The following is a 22,159-nucleotide window of genomic DNA, read 5'->3' as shown; positions in this document are numbered from 1 at the left end:
TGGAGTCATTTGAAGCCACTGAATGGATCTTTAATGTAAGGATAGGATAGAAATATGGCGACGAGCATTGGGACACCCTCACTCTTCTTTAAAATAAACTAGTACATGTAATAATCGTCTTCAGTAGTTGTATCTGTCCTTGTATCTGACCAGGATTGTAATTGATGATTTTTTAAAATTAATCGCTTATCATTTAAAAGGCACCTAACTCAGTGGATGAACCAAATTTAAATTCATAAAATAGCCAGTTTGTTCGCATTTCTTTAGCAGAATCTGAAAACATTCCAAAGATAAAAAAAAGTTTGACAGACATGAAATAGTATGTCAACAAAGTAATTGCCAAAGAACTATTAGCAGAAAACTTAGCATGTCTTAGCATGGTGTGCAGTTTATCTTTAAAACATTTGAAGGCAAGTGCAGGGAAAGGAAGAAGTAGCACCTGACTCAAGGGATGCATAAGAGATGTATCTGATCAGTCGATCCATCTACTGTTCACCAAAGCCTCATCAACACTGGTCTCAGTGGAAGGCTAGCTGTTAAGAAGCCATCCATCCATCCATCCATCCTCATCCGCTTTATCCGAAGTCGGGTCGCGGGGGCAGCAGCCTAAGCAGAGAAGCCCAGACCTCCCTCTCCCCAGCCACCTCCTCCAGCTCATCCGGGGGAACACCAAGGCGTTCCCAGGCCAGCCGAGAGATATAATCTCTCCAGCGCGTCCTGGGTCTGCCCCGGGGCCTCCTCCCGGTGGGACATGCCCGGAACACCTCACCCAGGAGGCGCCCAGGGGGGGGGTTAAGAAGCCATTCCTCAAGAAAGAAAATGTGGGTGAAAGGTTGAGGTATGCCACATTAAACAAGAACTGGAACAGCAACAGGTCTGATGGCCTTCCCCATTCTTTGAAATTTTGAAAATGAACATTTATTCTTAAAAAACGATCTACAGTTTTGTCCACACTGGCTGCTCCTTTGCTGAATGTGTAAAGAATTTAGAAAAAGTGAACTAATAAATGCTTGATGCAAATTATGAATACTGTTTACACATTAATGCCATTTGCTTATCTGTAGTGAGCAAAAAAGAAAGTAACTGACTAACCCACCATCTTAATGAAGTCATTACAACCACCGGTGTTCAGTTGCATTGATTAAAAAAAACAAAGAAGAAGCACAGTTGTAATAAATGCTCCCCAGCATCACCACCACCATTACACATCGGATATAAGCATATTTAAACAGCCATATCATCAATCCATCATATGTTTACAACGAGCAGCAATGATATTCCAGCTATCATCAGTAATGCTTTGGTTTATGGCAGTCCACAAAGTGCTTCCCTAATGAAAAGAAAATTAACAGCAATTCAGATAAATGAACAACAGAAAACCAAAAAAAAGCCTAATTGGAAATAAACAAAATGAGCACCTAAAGCAATTTATTACAATATTAAGTGTAGTTGGTGGGAACTGTAAAATATTCTATGCATTCGAGTGAAATTATCCAACAGCTCTATAATAGCTTTTATTTCTGCCTACCTTGTAATAATCACTCCATTCTAAGAGGCACTCGTAAGCCTTTTTGTAGTTTTAACTGATCTGGAGATTTCGAGATCAGTTTAAAGGTGGATGCAAATGTAGACCAAAAACACAGAGTTTAAAAAAGTGACCTTTATTTAAAAAGCTAATAAAGGTGACCAAATCCAAACAGAAAAAACCAACAGGGTAGCACAGATAGACAGGACTATTTATGCAATGGGGACTAAAGCAGGTTTTGTGGTAGGTCTTTAGCTGTGCAGAGTGAAGGATTTTGGGTATGAAACCTACAAAAATGTGCTTGTGTGCAATTTGCCTGATTGAGATGATGGTATATGTAGGTTGAATGCTGATTGGTTAAGAAGCAGGCCTGAACAGGGAGTAAAGTAAAGTAAAGTAAAAAAAACAAACAAAAAAAAAACAAAAGAAATTTTTTTAAAAAAGCTCAGAAAATATCTTTGCACATTTTTTTTAATAGTTTTTAGCACTTGGTTTTGTATAACTTTGTTTTTCTTTGCAGCTGACTGAAGGACCAGTGACAGACAGGAAACACTGAAGAACTACAAGTACCATGACTTGGACCTAAACACTGCAAAACTGAAACTTGTAACTAGAATAACTATAAAGTAAAATCTGGAACCAATCACTATATAATCAATCAATAATAGCATAAAAAGAAATGAAACTCACAACTCACAAAACATGGACATTGAAAAAACCCTGTGAAACGTAATATTTTTGCTCTTGTCTTATATCATTATTAGTGTGAATGCTTGTAAAAGCATTCACAGTATTGTTCTTCTAATCTTTATTAGTGTGAATGCTTGTAAAAGCATTCACAGTATTGTTCTTCTGTTTCTCTTTATTATTCCGTTTTATCTATTCCGTACGTTTTTTGGCATCTATCTCCTTCAAAACCGTTCAACTTAGAAAAACCATTCAAACACCATTAGATTCCTCTTCTTTTGGACATGACTGCTTGTATTTTTCTCATTTATAAGATTTATATTTTTAAAATTATTCAACATTTTTCAACAAAAATTTCCCATGTATTTCAATGGGGAGACCCTTCAAATCCTCCTTCAACTTACTCCTCTTTAAACTGTATCTACTTCCACATATATTGACGTAGAGCCACCAATCAAACTTTAAAACGAAGACAAGACATTCAACTATTCAACTTGTATTTATCTTTTCAATATCTATTATACTTTTTCTTCAGTTCCAGTTTAAGTTTCATGATGTTTTTCAGCCGTTTCAGAGTTTATGATGGGTGTGTATGGGACGCAATGTTGGGGCTAGAGTGAGACAGCTCAACTGCTAGAGTGAGAGGAGCAAAAAAATTAATCTTAAAATCTTTTTTAAAACTGCTGCTGTGTCCACGGTGTTTGCTCTACAGGTATGATTTTACCCTCAAAATGTAGCCATCGCTGTCCTCTTTCATCCAATGTGTTTACTATTGTACTAGGTGTTATGGTTCTTTCATAAATGTCACCAATGCACAGCCTCCTCCCTCCAACTCTTCCATAGACTCTAATGTTAAAATGGCTCAGAAGGTTCGTTTGAAAATCAGAAGAGCATGCTGTCTTTACACTGTCACCACGTCCATATAATAAACTCCACAAGCATGAAAACTGAGAATTCAGTAGACTGGACATTGCTGCCGCTCACGGTGAAAGAATTTCGTCAATAAGACCTGTACTTTTCATTTGGGAGTGATTTGTTTGGGCCTGACTTTTCTGTTCATTTTAAGCAGCAAAAGTGAGGTGCATGTCTGTGTGCGTGTGTATGGAGCCATTGGGTGCAGTCACTATAGCAACCAGGCTCACACCTGCCTGCTTAATGAGCTCTGTCTCTCACTCTGCCAAGATTCATCTTAAACACTTCTCTTTCAACTGCTGCTGTGTCCACAGTGTTTGGTCTACAGACATCATTTTACCCTCAAAACATCGCCATCGTTCTTCTCGTTCCAACATCGTGTCTTTCAAAGCTCATAGATACAAACTTTTTAAACTGTGTGGATCCAAGTGGAGGGATCACATTTTAGTCATTCAGTTATTCAAAGAATATGAACTTTTATTATTCATTCAGAGGTTTGTTGACTCTAAATTTTCTTTTCTCATTTCTTAGGTTATTCTAATTTTTATTGAAAAACTTTTCAGCAATTTTCCAACTTCTTCTGTGTGATTGTCAGCTTTTAGCAGTTCAGCACTTTTGTTTTCATTTTAAAAATTCAGTTTTTTTGTCTCATTCAAAATTATTAACTTAAATTCAGCAATTATTTCATTTCAGTGCATACATTCAGATTCAAGCATTCACACTGCAGTTTCTTCAGAAAATGCACTTTCTAGTTATTATTTCATATTCCGTACGTTTTTTGGACGCTAACTCCTTCAAAACCGTTCAACTTAGAAAAACCATTCAAACACCATTAGATTCCTCATCTTTTGGAATGGTCTGCTTCTATTTTTCTCATTTTTAACATTTATATTTTTAATTTTATTTAACTTTTTTTAACAAAAATTTCCCATGTATTTCAATGGGGAGAACCTTCAAATTCTCCTTCAACGTACTCCTCTTTAAACTGTATCTACTTCCACATACATTGACGTAGAGCCACCATTCAAACTTTAAAACGAAGCCAAGACATTCAACTATTCAACTTGTATTTATCTTTTCAATATCTATTATACTTTTTCTTCAGTTCCAGTTTAAGTTTCATGATGTTTTTTCAGCCGTTTCAGAGTTTATAATGGGTGTGTTTGGGACGGAATGTTGCCGCTAGAGTGAGACAGCTCAACTGCTAGAGTGAGAGGAGCAAAAAAATTAATCTGAAAATCTTTTTTAAAACTGCTGCTGCGTCCGCGGCGTTTGCTCTACAGGTATGATTTTACCCTCAAAATGTAGCCATTGCTGTCCTCTTTCACCCAATGTGTTTACTATTGTCCTAGGTCAGGGGTGTCGAAGTCCAGGCCTCGAGGGCCGGTGTCCTGCAGGTTTTAGATAACACCCTGGGTGAACACACCTGAATCAAATGAGTAGTTCATTACCAGGCCTCTGGAGAACTACAAGACATGGTGAGGAGGTAATTTAGCCATTTGAATCAGCTGTGTTGGATCAAGGTCACATCCAAAACCTGCAGGACACCGGCCCTCGAGGCCTGGAGTTCGACACCTGTGTCCTAGGTGTTATGGTTCTTTCATGAATGTCACCAATGCACAGCCTCCTCCCTCCAACTCTTCCATAGACTCTAATGTTAAAATGGCTCAGAAGGTTCGTTTGAAAATCAGAAGAGCAGGCTGTCTTTCCACTGTCACCACGTCAATATAATAAACTCTACAGGCATGAAAACTGAGAATTCAGTAGACTAGACATTGCTGTCGCTCACGGTGAAAGAATTTCGTCAATATGACCTATACTTTTCATTTGGGAAGGATTTGTTTGGGCCTGACTTTTCTGTTCATTTTAAGCAGCAAAAGTGAGGTGCATGTCTGTGTGCGTGTGTATGGAGCCATTGGGTGCGGTCACTATAGCAACCAGGCTCACACCTGCCTGCCTAACGAGCTCTGTCTCTCACTGTGCCAAGATTCATCTTAAACACTTCTCTTTCAACTGCTGCTGTGTCCACAGTGTTTGCTCTACAGCCATCATTTTACCCTCAAAACGTCGCCATCGTTGTCTTCTTTCGCAAACTGTGTCTTTCAAAGCTCAGAGATGTAAAGTTTTTAAACTGTGTGGATCCAAGTGGAGGGATCACACTTTAGTCATTCAGTGATTCAAAGAATATGAACTTTTAATATTCATTCAGATGTTTTCTGACTCTAAATTTTCTTTTCTCATTTCTTAGGTTTTTCTAATTTACATTTAAAACATTTTCAGCTATTTTCCAACTTCTTCTCTGTGCTTGTCAGCTTTTAGCAGTTCAGCTTTTTTGTTTTCAAGTGCAAATTTCTGTATTTGTCATCTCATTCAACATTTTTAACTTAAAATTCAGCAATTAATTCATTTCAGTGAATACATTCAGATTCAAGCATTCACACTGCAGTTTCTTTAGAAAATGCACTTTCTAGTTAGTGTGAATGCTTGTAAAAGCATTCACAGTATTGTTCTTCTAATTAGTGTGAATGCTTGTAAAAGCATTCACAGTATTGTTCTTCTAATCTTTATTAGTGTGAATGCTTCAAGCATTCACAGTATTGTTCTTCTAATCTTTATTATTATTTTCTTTTCCGTACGTTTTTCGCCGTCTATCTCCTTCAAAACCGTTCAACTTAGAAAAACCATTCAAACACCATTAGATTCCTCTTCTTTGGGAATGGTGTGCTTCTATTTTTCTCATTTTTAACATTTATATTTTTAATTTTATTCAACTTTTTTCAACAAAAATTTCCCATGTATTTCAATGGGGAGATCCTTCAAATTCTTCTTCAACTTACTCATTTTTCAACTCTAACTACTTCGACATACGTTGACATAGAGCCACCATTCAAACTTTAAAACGACGACAAGACATTCAACTATTCAACTTGTATTTATCTTTTCAATATCTTTTATACTTTTTCTTCAGTTCCAGTTTAAGTTTCATGATGTTTTTTCAGCCGTTTCAGAATTTATAATGGGTGTGTATGGGACGGAATGTTGGGGCTAGAGTGAGACAGCTCAACTGCTAGAGTGAGAGGAGCAAAAAAATTAATCTTAAAATCTTTTTTAAAACTGCTGCTGTGTCTGCAGCGTTTGCTCTACAGGTATGATTTTACCCTCAAAACGTAGCCATCGCTGTCCTCTTTCATCCAATGTGTTTACTATTGTCCTAGGTGTTATGGTTCTTTCATAAATGTCACCAAAGCACAGCCTCCTCCCTCCAACTCCTCCATAGACTCTAATGTTAAAATGGCTCAGAAGGTTCGTTTGAAAATCAGAAGAGCATGGTGTTTTTACACTGTCACCACGTCCATATAATAAACTCCACAGGCATGAAAAATGAGAATTAGGTAGACTGGACATTGCTGCCGCTCACGGTGAAAGAATTTCGTCAATAGGACCTGTACTTTTCATTTGGGAGCGATTTGTTTCGACCTGACTTTTCTGTTCATTTTAAGCAGCAAAAGTGAGGTGCATGTCTGTTTACATGTGTATGGAGCCATTGGGTGCAGTCACTATAGCAACCAGGCTCACACCTGCCTGCCTAATGAGCTCTGTCCCTCACTGTGCCAAGAATCATCTTAAACACTTCTCTTTCAACTGCTGCTGTGTCCACAGTGTTTGGTCTACAGCCATCATTTTACCCTCAAAACGAAGCCATCGTTGTTCTCTTTACAACACAGTGTCTTTCAAAGCTCAGAGATGTAAACTTTTTAAACTGTGTGGATCCAAGTGGAGGGATCACATTCTAGTCATTCAGTGATTCAAAGAATATGAACTTTTAATATTCATTCAGATATTTTCTGACTCTAATTTTCTTTTCTCATTTCTTAGGTTCTTCTAATTTACATTTAAAACATTTTCAGCTATTTTCCAGCTTCTTCTATGTGAACATAAGCTTTCAACAGTTCAGCACTTTTGTTTTCAGGTGAAAAATTCTGTATTTTTCATCTCATTCAACATTTTTAACTTAAAATTCAGCAATTAATTCTTTTCAGTGCATATATTCAGATTCAAGCATTCACACTGCAGTTTCTTCAGAAAATGCACTTTCTAGTTAGTGTGAATGCTTGTAAAAGCATTCACAGTATTGTTCTTCTAATCTTTATTATTAGTGTGAATGCTTGTAAAAGCATTCACAGTATTGTTGTTGTAATCTTTATTAGTGTGAATGCTTGTAAAAGCATTCACAGTATTGTTCTTCTAATCTTTATTAGTGTGAATGCTTGTAAAAGCATTCACAGTATTGTTCTTCTAATCTTTATTATTATTATATTTTATTATATATTCCGTACGTTTTTTGTACTGTATCTCCTTCAAAACCGTTCAACTTAGAAAAACCATTCAAACACCGTTAGATTCCTCTTCTTTTGGACATGACTGCTTCTATTTTTCTCATTTTTAACATTTATATTTTTAATTTTATTCAACTTTTTTCAACAAAAATTTCCCATGTATTTCAATGGGAGACCCTTCAAATCCTCATTCAACTTACTCCTCTTTAAACTGTATCTACTTCCACATACATTGACATAGAGCCACCATTCAAACTTTAAAACGAAGACAAGACATTCAACTATTCAACTTGTATTTATCTTTTCAATATCTATTATACTTTTTCTTCAGTTCCAGTTTAAGTTTCATGATGTTTTTTCAGCCGTTTCAGAGTTTATAATGGGTGTGTATGGGACGGAATGTTGGGGCTAGAGTGAGACAGCTCAACTGCTAGAGTGAGAGGAGCAAAAAATAAATCTTAAAATATTTTTTAAAACTGCTGCTGTGTCCACGGTGTTTGGTCTACAGGTATGATTTTACCCCAAAACGTAGCCATCGCTGTCCTCTTTCATCCAATGTGTTTACTATTGTACTAGGTGTTATGGTTCTTTCATAAATGTCACCAATGCACAGCCTCCTCCCTCCAACTCCTCCATAGACTCTAATGTTAAAATGGCTCAGAAGGTTCGTTTGAAAACCAGAAGTACAGGCTGTCTTTACACTGTCACCACGTCCATATAATAAACTCCACAAGCATGAAAACTGAGAATTAGGTAGACTGGACATTGCTGTCGCTCACGGTGAAAGAATTTTGTCAATAGGACCTGTACTTTTCATTTGGGAGCGATTTGTTTCGACCTGACTTTTCTATTCATTTTAAGCAGCAAAAGTGAGGTGCATGTCTGTGCTTGCGTGTGTATGGAGCCAGTGGGTGCAGTCACTATAGCAACCAGGCTCACACCTGCCTGCCTAATGAGCTCTGTCTCTCACTCTGCCAAGATTCATCTTAAACACTTCTCTTTCAACTGCTGCTGTGTCCACAGTGTTTGCTCTACAACCATCATTTTACCCTCAAAACGTCACCATCGTTGTTCTCTTTCCAACAGAGTGTCTTTGAAAGCTCAGATATGTAAAGTTTTTAAACTGTGTGGATCCAAGTGGAGGGATCACATTTTAGTCATTCAGTGATTCAAAGAATATGAACTTTTAATATTCATTCAGATGTTTTCTGACTCTAAATAGTCTTTTGTCATTTCTTATGTTTTTCTAATTTACATTTAAAACATTTTCAGCTCTTTTCCAACTTCTTCTCTGTGGTTGTCAGCTTTTAGCAGTTCAGCTTTTTTGTTTTCAGGTACAAATTTCTGTATTTTTCATCTCATTCAACATTTTTAACTTAAAATTCAGCAATTAATTCATTTCAGTGCATACATTCAGATTCAAGCATTCACACTGCAGTTTCTTCAGAAAATGCATTTTCTAGTTAGTGTGAATGCTTGTAAAAGCATTCACAGTATTGTTGTTGTAATCTTTATTATTAGTGTGAATGCTTGTAAAAGCATTCACAGTATTGTTCTTCTAATCTTTATTAGTGTGAATGCTTGTAAAAGCATTCACAGTATTGTTCTTCTAATCTTTATTAGTGTGAATGCTTGTAAAAGCATTCACAGTATTGTTGTTGTAATCTTTCTTATTATCTATTATTCCATATTCCGTACGTTTTTTGGCATCCATCTCCTTCAAAACCGTTCAACTTAGAAAAACCATTCAAACACCGTTAGATTCCTCTTCTTTAGGACATGACTGCTTCTATTTTTCTCATTTATAACGTTTATATTTTTAATTTTATTCAACTTTTTTCAACAAAAATTTCCCATGTATTTAAATGGGGAGACCCTTCAAATCCTCATTCAACTTAGTCATTTTTAAACTGTATCTACTTCCACATACGTTAACATAGAACCACCATTCAAACTTTAAAACGAAGACAAGACATTCAATTATTCAACTTGTATTTATCTTTTCAATATCTGTTATACTTTTTCTTCAGTTCCAGTTTAAGTTTCATGATGTTTTTTCACCCGTTTCAGAGTTTATAATGGGTGTGTATGGGACGGAATGTTGGGGCTAGAGTGAGACAGCTCAACTGGTAGAGTGAGAGAAGCAAAAAAATTAATCTTAAATTTTTTTTTAAAACTGCTGCTGTGTCCGCAGCGTTTGCTCTACAGCCATCATTTTACCCTCAAAACGTAGCCATCGCTGTCCTCTTTCATCCAATGTGTTTACTATTGTACTAGGTCTTATGGTTCTTTCATAAATGTCACCAAAGCACAGCCTCCTCCCTCCAACTCTTCCATAGACTCTAATGTTAAAATGGCTCAGAAGGTTCGTTTGAAAATCAGAAGAGCAGGCTGTCTTTCCACTGTCACCACGTGCATATAATAAACTGCACAGGCATGAAAACTGAGAATTAAGTAGACTAGACATTGCTGGCGCTCACGGTGAAAGAATTTTGTCAATACGACATGTACTTTTCATTTGGGAGCGATTTGTTTCGGCTTTACTTTTCTGTTCATTTTAAGCAGCAAAAGTGAGGTGCATGTCTGTGTGTGTGTATGGAGCCATTGGGTGCAGTCACTATAGCAACCAGGCTCACACCTGCCTGGTTAACGAGCTCTCGCTCTCACTGTGCCAAGGTTAAACCTAAAAATGTCTGCTGCATCTAAGCAGTTGTAGTAAGATTAACTTTTTCAATAGGTACAATAAGACAGATTTGACAGGGGTCAGTAGTTAGTATATGCCAACTAAGTAGAGCATTGTGATTGGCACACAGGTTTTTCAGATCTGGGCAGTTGGAGTCAGTTGATGACTTTAAAATCATCCATTTCTGACTGGATAATTAAAGCTTACAGCATCTACCTGTCTGTAGTTGATTTTACCACATTTTAACTAATGTTTAACTAATCTAATCTCATTTAATGTCTCTGTTTATAGTCTGTATAGTTTATCTCCCCACTAACAAACTTAAAGTAGTCTTAAAATAAAACCCACAAAACAGTTCAAGATGAAATACTTTTTATTTGCTTATGTAATGCCAGTTGCCATATTTTTCTGTATGTCACTCATTCGCTTATACAAAAAGTACCAATTTGTACACTAGTCTAGTGTATTTTTTCCCTCTATCTCTCTATGTCTCACACACACAGACCAACACACAGACATGTATATGCTCATTATTGCTGTTCAAACTGATGGTCAAATTTCCAAGCACCACCTGAACACCTCATCAGTTTTTAACCCATCACTGGACCAACTGTTGTCATTCCGCTTTGCTCTCTGCTGTGGTAAGTACAGTACTCTCAATTTCATTTTTATGATGGTAAAAATACATGTTTGACGTTTAAACTCACATATCAAGTCTAACAGAGTTCAAAAGAGTTCAAAGAATAAAGAAAGAAAAAAAAGAATAACCTTCGCTATCATTTATATAGGTTTATGACGTTTTGTTGTTAGCAGCAGTGCTAACGCTAGCTTCAATGCTAATGCTAGCAACAATGCTAACGCTAGCCTTAGCAGTTGTTAACTGAAAAAAAGAATATTTCTGTGATATTTATTGGCGGTCAGTGAGACAAAAGTAACAAATGAGCTTTATTATTGCCATTGTGGCTTAGTTTTAACAGTAAGAGTGCTTTATGACTTTTGCTGTTAGCAGCAGTGCTAACGCTAGCTTCAATGCTAACGCTAGCTTCAATGCTAATGCTAGCAACAATGGTAACGCTAGCTATAGTGCTAACACTAGCCTTAGCAGTTGTTAACTGACAAGAAGAATATTGCTGTGATATTTATTGGCGGTCAGTGAGACAAAAGTAACAAATGAGCTTTATTATTGCCATTGTGGCTTAGTTTTAACAGTAAGAGTGCTTTATGACTTTTGCTATTAGTAGCAGTGCTAACGCTAGCTTCAATGCTAATGCTAGCAACAATGCTAATGCTAGCTATAGTGCTAACACTAGCCTTAGCAGTTGTTAACTGACAAAAAGAATATTGCTGTGATATTCCTGTGATATTTATTGGCGGTCAGTGAGACAAAAGTAACAAATGAGCTTTATTATTGCCATTGGGCTTAGTTTTAACAGTAAGAGTGCTTTATGACTTTTGCTATTAGCAGCAGTGCTAACGCTAGCTTCAATGCTAATGCTAGCAACAATGCTAACGCTAGCTATAGTGCTAACACTAGCCTTAGCAGTTGTTAACTGACAAAAAGAATATTGCTGTGATATTCCTGTGATATTTATTGGCGGTCAGTGAGACAAAAGTAACAAATGAGCTTTATTATTGCCATTGTGGCTCAGTTTTAACAGTAAGAGTGCTAGCGCTAGCAGCAGTGCTAACACTAACTGAAGTGCTAATGCTAGCAGAAATGCTAAGGCTAGTAACGGTCTAACAGTAGCCTTACAGAAATGGAAATACTTCAGTAAATTAGTTTGAATTATAAAATGGCTGCTATATCAGCTGGTGTGCTATATTACTCTATAATTACCCTGCTGACTATAAGTTCAGTGTATCATGTCGTGTGGGTTTTGTATTTCTGTTAGTCTGATAACACTGTACAGACAACTAACTTATTATTTCTCGTCTTACACTTTCAGGAACTTGACTGACCCCTGTGCTTTGCCTGGTAGGTGTGCACATACTGTAAGAGAAGTAGACCAAAATGTAAAAAATAATCTGACTAATGTAAGCTGTAAAGTGATGGGTTCAAACTTTGTGCTAGACCTTTTAAACACAATTTTATAATAAATACACATAAGTGCAGCTTAACAATTGGGCTAAAATATTTTTTTCGTACATTTTTGTAGTCACACTACATGTGATTAGTTAATGATTCACTCAATCATATTTGTATTTAAAAATATTATTGCTGAATTTAATTAAATATTTATTCTTTTAAAAAGTGCCAAATTATGCAACTTTTTGCACATGGCAGCCGACAACAGTTTAGCTTGAATATTTGTTTTGTCTTTTTTCAGTAGTCACAATTAGTTTATACAATTACAATGTGATATCATTTTAATAAAATTATTATTTTTTTCTTGTTTTTTGTTCACAGTGTGCAGAAGAAGAACAAGGACCAGATCTCCAGTCTTCTCTCTCACATCCCAACCCCCCAACCCCTCTATCCTCTGTACTACTCCACCTGTTGTCTCTGCCTTCTTTCCATCTGTATTTCACCCTGTGGTTTGTGAGAAATTTTGCCAAACCAAGAATCTTATTGCGGTTTGATTTCAAAGCCGCGTCTCTAATTTTAGAGTTCGAAGGAACTCTAATTCACGGTTTAATTGGGATTTCCCAGCCGTGTCTTTCCTGCTCTGTCTGTTCTCTCTGCTAAATTTTCTCTCTACCTGTTTTTCACTCCTGGCTTGCTGCTGAATAATGGCAAGCCAATAAAGCAATAAAGAGTGCATATTTTGCCTCAACCTATGAACAAACTGAACAAACAAAGAAAACTCGAATTCACGGTTTAATTGGGATTTCCCAGCCGTGTCTTTCCTGCTCTGTCTGTTCTCTCTGCTAAATTTTCTCTCTACCTGTTTTTCACTCCTGGCTTGCTGCTGAAAAATGGCAAGCCATTAAAACAATAAAGAGTGCATATATTGCCTCTACCTGAGAACAAACTGAACAAATAAAGAAAACTCTAATTCACGGTTTGATTGTCATTTCCCAGCCGTGTCTCTCCTGCTCTGTCTATTCTCTCTTCTAAATTTTCTCTCTAGCTGTTTTTCATTCTGGGCTTGCTAAGTTGTGCCAAGCCAATAAAGAGAGTGCATATTATTCTCTCAACTGACTAACTGTCAAACAAAGATCTGTTTCTGAGAAATAAAAACTGAAATATAAAGACAGAAAACATCTCCTGCTGTGTGCCACTCTTATTTTTTGAATACGTTTTCTAAAGACTAACAGAAACACTTAAAGGTGTGTAAAAATGCCAAAAAAGCAGAAAAAGTCACAAGCTGCAAAACAACGCTGGAAGAAGTTCCATGAGATCCATAGTGTACCAACATGTGAACAAGCTGAGTGTGATTTTCTTCAGAGCTCTGCAGAAGACAGTGTGTCTGCAAAGACCAATGCTGATGGTGTCAGTCAGGCAGGTCAACATGTTCCTGCACATGTACAACAGGTATCCTATGCTGATGCTGTTAAGAGTGGACTGCAGCATGAATTTAATGAACAACATGAGCTGTCAAGTGCCCCACAGGTGGGTTATGCTGATTTTTTGAAAAGAGGCTGTCACAGTGATGTGGCAGGACCATCTCATGCAGAAAGAGTGAACCTTGAAAACCAGCCCTCTGTAATACATGTCTGTGCATCTCACAGCCAGGCACATCCTAAATATGGAGACTCCAGAAACAAGCAGTGCACATGTAACTCACTCACATTTCTTGCATTCCTTCATGAGAATGAAAACATGACTACAGCTGACCTTAATCTGGTCTTGGATAAAGGTGATGTGATGTACAAAGAGGCCAAGAAAAGATTTCCTAAAAATATTCATTTGGCAACCGATGAGCTGCCAGACAAAGTTGATGCTCGCAGGTCTATATATTATGTCGACATGACACAGCCTTCCCGGTATGGAACATTTGACGAACCTTCAGAAGAAGCAGTAGATACCTTTCTCAGCTTAGAAGCAGGACTGAGCTGCCTGTTGTCAGATGTGCAGTATGCCTTACTGATTATGAGTGGATTGTGTATCGCAGTGTTCAGATCCACATCAGGCAAATATGGTTTCTTTGATCCACACTCCAGAACACCCAGTGGTCTTTCTCTACCACTACTGTCACGTAATCGTGGTACAGCAGTGATGCTGAAATTCACACTCCTCAGTGACATGATTAAGAGGATCCAAGATTCTTATGAAATGATGGAGATATCACCTTCTTGTAACTATGAGCTGAAGCCTGTGCAGTTTTACAGTATGAGCACAGTCAACCTGAGTGATACTATCACAGACACAGTCTGCAGACCAACAGCTGCCACTGCTGTGGCACCTACTCACTCTGACACAACTGTTCATGAAGCAAACCCCTCTACTCCAAGGAGAAACACAACCACTGATCTTACTGAGATCTCTCCAATGTCTGTTTGTACACCACTGGTGAAACAACAAGAAGTCTACATGACTGAGTTCACATCACATGAAGCTCATGAGAATGAATTTACTAATATACCAACTGAAGACCAATCCAGTCAATTTAATTTCCTTTTATCAAATGATGCTTTTTCATGTCAATCAAATGCTGCAATAAAAAATGGTGCTGCCTGTGATCTTTCTGATACAGTTTTACAAAAAATCTGTAACATGACAAAAGTTACTAAACACCAAAGGCGCAAAATGAAAAGAAGATTAATGACATCAGACAAACCAAGAAATCAGAGAAAAGAAAACCAAAAAAGGAAAGAACGACAAAAGTATGCTTCAAACAAAGCTTACCAAGAAAAGAAAAAATCTTGCACAAGCGAGGCATATAAAAACAACCCTGAAGTTAAACGGAAACAACAACAGTATATGAAAAGACGTTACTGTGAGAATGATGAATTCAGGCAGAAAAAACAACAATATATTAAAAGACGTTATTATGACAATGCTGAATTTAGACACAAACAAAAAGAATATATTAAGAGACATTTTTCTGAAAATGCTAAAGTTAGACAGAAACAACAACAATATGTTAAAAGACGCTATAATGAAAATGCTGAATTTAGACAAAAACAAAAAAACTACATCACTAAAAGGTATCGAGAAAGCCCAGAATTCAGAGAGAGACAGAGATCTCGAGTTACTCAGCGGTATGCAAATGACAACACCTTCAGAGTAAGACACAGACAACTGATGAAACAACTAATGCGAGACAGGTATCAAAGTAATCTTGCATTTAGGATTATGCACAACATGAGATGTGCAATGAAAATAAAAAGGAAATACAGATGGGTGAACAGACAAACCCAAGAGAGTGACAACAGTGTGATCAACGAGGCCATATCTGTGTTCAAATCACAAATCAAAGTTGGACCATCATACCCATGTACTGTATGTTTCAAGGCTTCATTTCCAAACCAAGTACGACCCTGCAGAAGGTCAAATTATGTCAAAAACCCACATGTGGTTGCAACATGTTTGACAGGAAAGTTTGTTCATGTTTGTGATGAAAACTGCAGAAATGAGCAGTGCAATGTGCCTGATGAGAGAAAGAGAGAGTGGATTTGTCACACCTGCCACAATCATCTTAAAAATGGATCCATGCCAGCACTTGCTGTTGCCAATAAACTGGATCTTGCTGATATTCCACCTGAACTGTCTGATCTCAACATACTGGAGAGACATCTCATAGCCAAGTGCATACCATTTGCCAAGATTATTCCTCTTCCCAAAGGCAGACAAAGAGCAATTAGAGGAAATGTGGTCTGTGTCCCATCAGAGGTACAGGAAACTGTAGAAGCATTGCCTCGATTGAGAATTAATTCTCAGGTGATGAGAGTAAAACTGAAGAGACGCTTGTCTTACAAAGGTCATCAGCTGTTTCAGACTGTAAGCTGGTCTAAACTTGTGCAAGCACTGCATAAACTCAAGCAGATTCATCCACAGTATAAGGATGTGAGCATCAGAGATGATGCTGAGCTGTGTGATCCAACACTTCCTGATGAAGATGAGGAGGATGATGATGAAAACATGAATGAGGACGATTATGATGAGGCTGATTTAATGGAAATTGACAGCTGTGAGAAAAATGCACTGAGTGAAGCACAAAATAAAAATGAACAGGATATTGACATGTTACCCTGTGATGGTGAACAACCACATGAGCAGATGAGAGATGATTCAGAGCAAGCAGATGGACTGACTAATGGTGGTTTTGCACTCGAGTCCTGTTTGCAGCCCCCTGATGTGGCTGAGGAAATATTATGTTTCAGTGAAGGAATCTACTCTGTTGCTCCTGCAGAGAGAAACAATCCAATAAGTTTTTTCAAACACACCTAAACTGGAGGCCATGGCCTTCCTGTGCAGTTTCCTACAGGCCAAAACACACTGGATGAAAGAAGGCTGATCAAAGTATCCCCCAGTGGGTATTTCAAATCAAGACTTTTCTGCATTGATGATCGTTTTGCCAAAGACACAAACTATTTGTTCTTTGCACAGTTTGTGACTGAAATACACTTGGCTACTTCCAGCATGACAATCCAGTTAAGGAAGGCAAAGCCTTTGACCAGAGATGGGAGAAAAATAACCTCAGGCATGTTACAAGATAAGCATGAGGTTGAGAAACTGGTGCGAAATAAAGATGCAGTGAGATTCATGCAGCCTCTGAGAGGAACCCCAGCCTATTGGGAGAAAACAACAAGAGATCTTTTTGCCATGATCAGACAGTTGGGAACTCCCACGTTCTTTTGCACATTTTCAGCCGCTGAAATGCGCTGGCCTGAAGTGATTGAGGCAATAACAAGGCAGCAAGGTGAACAAGTCAATTTTGAAGGACTCGACTGGTCAGCAAAGTGTGACATCCTGAGAAGCAATCCTGTCACAACAATGCGCATGTTTGACAAGAGAGTTGAAGCATTATTCAGAGATTTACTCTTATCTCCTGCAGAGCCACTTGGCAAAGTCATTGACTACTTTTACAGAGTGGAGTTTCAGCACAGAGGAAGCCCACACATACACTGCCTCCTGTGGGTAGAAGGTGCTCCTGTGTTTGAGGAGGATGATGAGCAAACTGTTGTTGATTTTATAAACAAATACATCACAGCTCAGCTGCCTGATCCACATAAACAACCTGAACTGTACAAGAAAGTAACAGAAGTGCAAAAACACAGTAAGAACCACACAAAGACGTGCTTTAGGAGTTTAAGCTCCGGGTGCCGTTTTGGTTTTCCCAAACCACCCTGCAATGAGACAATGATCACAAGACCCAGTGAGGATGATGAACTGGAAGTAGAAACAGCAAAGAACAAGCTCAGACCACTGAACCAGCTGCTGAATGAGCCTGAAACTGCTTCCATGAGTTTAGAGCAGCTCTTGGCAAGATGCAAGTTGACACATGCAGAATATGAGCGATACCTGAATAAAATGAACACAAGGAGTACGATCATACTAAAGCGTGATCCAAAAGACTCTTGGATAAATGGCTATAATCCACATCTGCTTGAAGCCTGGAACAGTAATATCGACATAAGCTTTGTTTTAGATGCTTTCGGCGCTGCAAATTATTTAATGAAATATATATCAAAAAAAGAGGGCGGGCTGTCTGAGTACCTGAAAACTGTCATTGAGAGCTCCCAGAAGGACAGTGTAAATGAGTGTGATGAAATGAGAGCCGTCATGCAGGCATATTCAAAGAAGCGAGAGATCAGTGCACAGGAGTGTGTTGCTCGTGCATGTGGTCTTCACATGAAGCAATGTTCACGTGCTGTAATATTCATACCAACTGATGATAATCCTGTGAAAATGAGTCGTCCCCTGTCAGTTCTGGACAACACAACACCTGAGTCTTCCAATGTTTGGATGACATCTTTGAATGACAAATACAAAGCCAGACCTGAAACACCAGAGTATGAGGAGATGTGCATGGCAGACTTTGCTGCTACTTGCAGGATTGTCTATGGCCAACAGACAAAAGGTAAAGATGTTTTGCCCTTCTCAATGAGATGGGATTTGTGCAGAGGCGCAAAATGATAAGCCTGCTGTCATCAGATTTCACCGCTGCTCACAAGAAAAACATCCGGAGAAATATTATGGAAGACTGCTTAAACTGTACCTTCCTCATCGTTCAGACCACGAACTGAAAACACCATCGTTGCCAACCTATCAGGCTTTCTATGGTGCTGGCTGTGTACAGCTACCAGGTACTGACCGTCTTGAGTACGTGCAACACATTGTCAAAAGAAACAGAGAGAAATATGAGAAAAACAGCGAGGAGATCGAGAGCGCTGTTGAGGAATATGAGCAGAACAGAGGTGTGACTGACGAATGGTGTAATCTGGCACCTGAATCAGATCTCGTAAGGTTGCCACTTGTTGAACAAGAAAGAGAGCGAGACAATGAAAATGAACAGGAAGATGTGCCTGACTACAGCCGTCAGGCTGATGCTTCAACAGAAGTCAGAGCCATCAGGGAACCCCTGCTATTGATCCCACTTTGTTACGTCAGATGTTTCAGAATCTGAATAAGAAGCAAGCCTGCATATTTTATGCAGTTAGAGACTGGTGCATTAAAAGAGTCTGTGCTCTAAATCCGGAGCAGTTTTTCTTTTATATTAATGGTGGTGCTGGAACAGGAAAATCACATCTTATCAAATGCATCTACTCAGAAGCATCTAAGATACTGAGCAAAGTGCCCAGATATGCAGACGACGTTGACATATCAAAACCCACTGTCCTGTTAACTGCTTTCACTGGGACTGCAGCATTTAACATTTCTGGAACAACACTGCATTCTCTTCTCAAGCTCCCTAGAAGCTTAAAACCTCCCATTCAGGGACTTGGCAATCAGCTGGATGAAGTCAGATCAGAACTTTTGAATGCTGAAATAATCGTCATTGACGAAGTGTCTATGGTGTCAAGACATCTCTTTGCATATGTAGATGCAAGACTCAAACAGATCAAAGGGACTCGGAGACCCTTTGGAGGCATGTCAGTCATTGCTGTTGGAGACTTCTATCAGCTACCCCCAGTGCGACAGTCTAAACCTCTCTGTGTGCACGACCCGTCCGAGATCGACCTGTGGCGGGAGCATTTTCAGATGATCACTCTGACTGAGATTATGCGTCAGAAAGATGATGTTGTCTTTGCTGAGATGCTGAACAGAATCCGTGTGAAAGGAAAGTTGGATGTGCTTTGCGAAGCAGATAGAAATTTGTTGTCACAGGCCATAACTGAACCAGCCCGTTGTCCGACTGATGCGCGTTGCACATTTTGCAACTAATAAAGAAGTGGATGCGCACAACTCTGCAACACTGGCTCTGCTCCATACTCATATCATTGACATCCATGCAGACGATTATAGAAAGGATCCTAGAACTGGCAGAATGGCACTACAAGACAGACCATTCAAAGGAGGTAAAACGAGTTACCAGACACACTGAAAGTTGCAGAAGGAGCTCGTGTCATGCTCACCAGAAACATTGACATACAAAATGGTTTGGTTAATGGAGCTTTTGGAAAACTACTTAGAGTAGTTCACTCTGAAAATGACCAACACATCATCAAGCTTGGACTTAAAATGGATAATGAGACATCTGAAAGAATAACCGCACACCAGCAGACGACATGGTGTACATTGAGAGAGCAGAGGAGAATCTAAAGCAGAAAGGAGTGGTACGAAGACAGTTCCCAGTGAAGCTGGCCTTTGCATGTACAATACATAAGGTACAGGGTATGACAACCACATCAGCTGTTGTCTCTCTTAAGAGCATTTTTGAGCCCGGCATGGCCTACGTAGCTGTCAGCAGAGTGACGTCTCTCAGTGGACTGTATCTTCTTGATATGGAGGAGAAAAAATATTCACCAACCCAGAAATCACTGCAGCGCTTGAGAACATGAGACAAGCCAACCTTGATGACATGATGCCTCTTCTACAAGTGAGACAAACACTGAGCAGGTCAGACGTTTTCACCATTGTTCATCATAACACAGAGGGACTGCCAGCTCACATTAATGACATCAAGAGTCACCATGAATTGTGTCTAGCAGATGTTTTGTGCCTAACAGAAACACACCTGCGGGGCTCTTTTGTCGCAGAGAGTCTCCACTTGAAAATTACAGTTTGTTCAAACGCAACAGACACCTTTCCTACACAAACTTTCCCCAGATGGCAAACAGAAGTGGTGGTGGAGTTGCTGTTTATGTGAAAAGTGACATTCAAGTGCATGAAAAACAGTACATCCATAATGTAACTGACCTTGAATTTCTGGCTTTAAAGGTTGAAGCACCAGTCAGTGCACTGATTGCAGTTGTGTACAGACCTCCAGACTACACTCTGAGGCCATTCCTGAAAAACCTGGTAAGCCTATTAGACTCATTAGAGATCATGGACTGTCATCCCATCATAGTGTGTGGTGATTTTAATGAGAATGTTTTATCCAGTGCAAACAAACCAATCCTGGAGCTATTTGAGTCTAGGGGGATACGCACAGGTCATCACTGCCCCTACCACAGAGAAGAACACACTGCTTGACCTAATTTTCATTTCTCAGCCAGAGCGATGTCTCCATTCTGGAGTCATGAAGACCTACCATAGTTACCATGACCCTGTATACTGTGTATTGTCCTGTGATGATTCATGATCTAGATCTTTGACTACAGTAAGTAATTTCTATATTTTTGAATGACTTAAGAAAGTAGAGCGATATTTAAAAGTCGACTTAAGAAAAATGCCCTGCATTGCAGTATAATGTTTGAATTTTTACATAAAATACAATTAAATGAATTAAATAATGATATCAATAAAATATGACAATTTTATTTATTACAGAAAATCTAAAAATCAGTAATCTATGAATGTCAGAAAAATCAAATATAGCAGTTTAAAACGAACAGTGTAGGCATATCCTCTCTGCAGCCAGGCTTCAAAATCCTGCCAGGCTGCCCCAGTCTCACTGTGGCTGGGAGGGAGGGAGGGTGGACCAGAGGATTGCCCACACAACAAATAAATGTTCAACAGCTTCTTCATTGTTTCTGAGAGAACAACACAGACTAAGGTTTGCTTTTTAAAAAAAAAAAAAAAAAAAAAAAAAAAAAAAGAAAAACCTAATTACAGCAATAATGACAGTTAAGCCAGTTTATCTGTGCCTCTATTTTGAAATAATATTTACAAAAATGTTATTGATTTCAGTTTGTTATAATCTTTAAACTTTTTCAAAAGTATATGATTATATTTTTGGACAAATCTTACGATGAAACATACATTTTTATGAGCTTTTATCATGTTTCAGCCAGTGCATTTATCAGGGTGGGTCTGGGTCTGGGTTGATAAATGCACTGGCTAATAACTGCACATTTCTGGCCAGAAATGTTTCAGCAGTGTTACATATGCACTACATATGTTACACTTGCTTTTTGTTACCAGCTGATACCCTACATTTGTATAGACATTGGATGGTGTGAGGCTGGGGATGAGTGGTTGAGTGGAGTGGGTGGGTGGGAGTTGAGTGGGCGGGTACGGTGGGAGGTTGTTAGGCTTCTTTCTTTTTTTTTTTTTGTTAAGAGAGACACAGTCCTCCTGTGTCTTCTCCAAGCTTCACATGTACAATCCAACAGTGTGAAGCACATAGCAGCCAGAAACTGTAATGCCACAGATCAGAGAGGCTTCATCATCACCATCTTCGCCGTACGATCAGAGCGTGAGACTTCACATCTAGAAGTCCTCCTTCTAGCTTGTCCCACAAGCAGTCGGTGAGATTTACTCACAACAAAAAGGGTTAATGACATTATTTCCATGAAAACGTATTAATTCTTTGTAAAGTGTTTAAATTGTGTTTTCACTTGACCTTAGGAGTGTTATTTTGAGTGTATTTTAATATCTGTACTCAGGTGTTTCCTCTGTGATCCATCCCCTTCAGAGCTGAGACACTCAGGACTGAACAGACTGCACAGTTTCTGTGACCGAGCCTCCAAAACATCTTCTTTGAAACCACACATGATAGAAGGGCTTTATATTTGCAGCAGCAC

The 22,159-nt window shown here is 38.6% G+C and overlaps 1 long non-coding RNA gene across 1 annotated transcript; it reads left to right on the top strand.

Moving 5' to 3' along the window:
* The first annotated feature begins 10,188 nt into the window (after positions 1 to 10,188).
* On the top strand, positions 10,189 to 13,355 carry LOC120440331. Its single transcript, XR_005613175.1, has 3 exons — positions 10,189 to 10,785; positions 12,091 to 12,119; positions 12,552 to 13,355. It is a non-coding gene; the product is annotated as an uncharacterized LOC120440331 (long non-coding RNA).
* The last annotated feature ends 8,804 nt before the right edge of the window (positions 13,356 to 22,159 follow it).

The sequence above is a fragment of the Oreochromis aureus genome, linkage group 5, assembly GCF_013358895.1.
Source record: "Oreochromis aureus strain Israel breed Guangdong linkage group 5, ZZ_aureus, whole genome shotgun sequence".
Classification (NCBI taxonomy): domain Eukaryota; kingdom Metazoa; phylum Chordata; class Actinopteri; order Cichliformes; family Cichlidae; genus Oreochromis; species Oreochromis aureus.
Note: the sequence above shows the minus strand (reverse complement) of the source record. Positions and strands in the feature narration are given on the sequence as shown.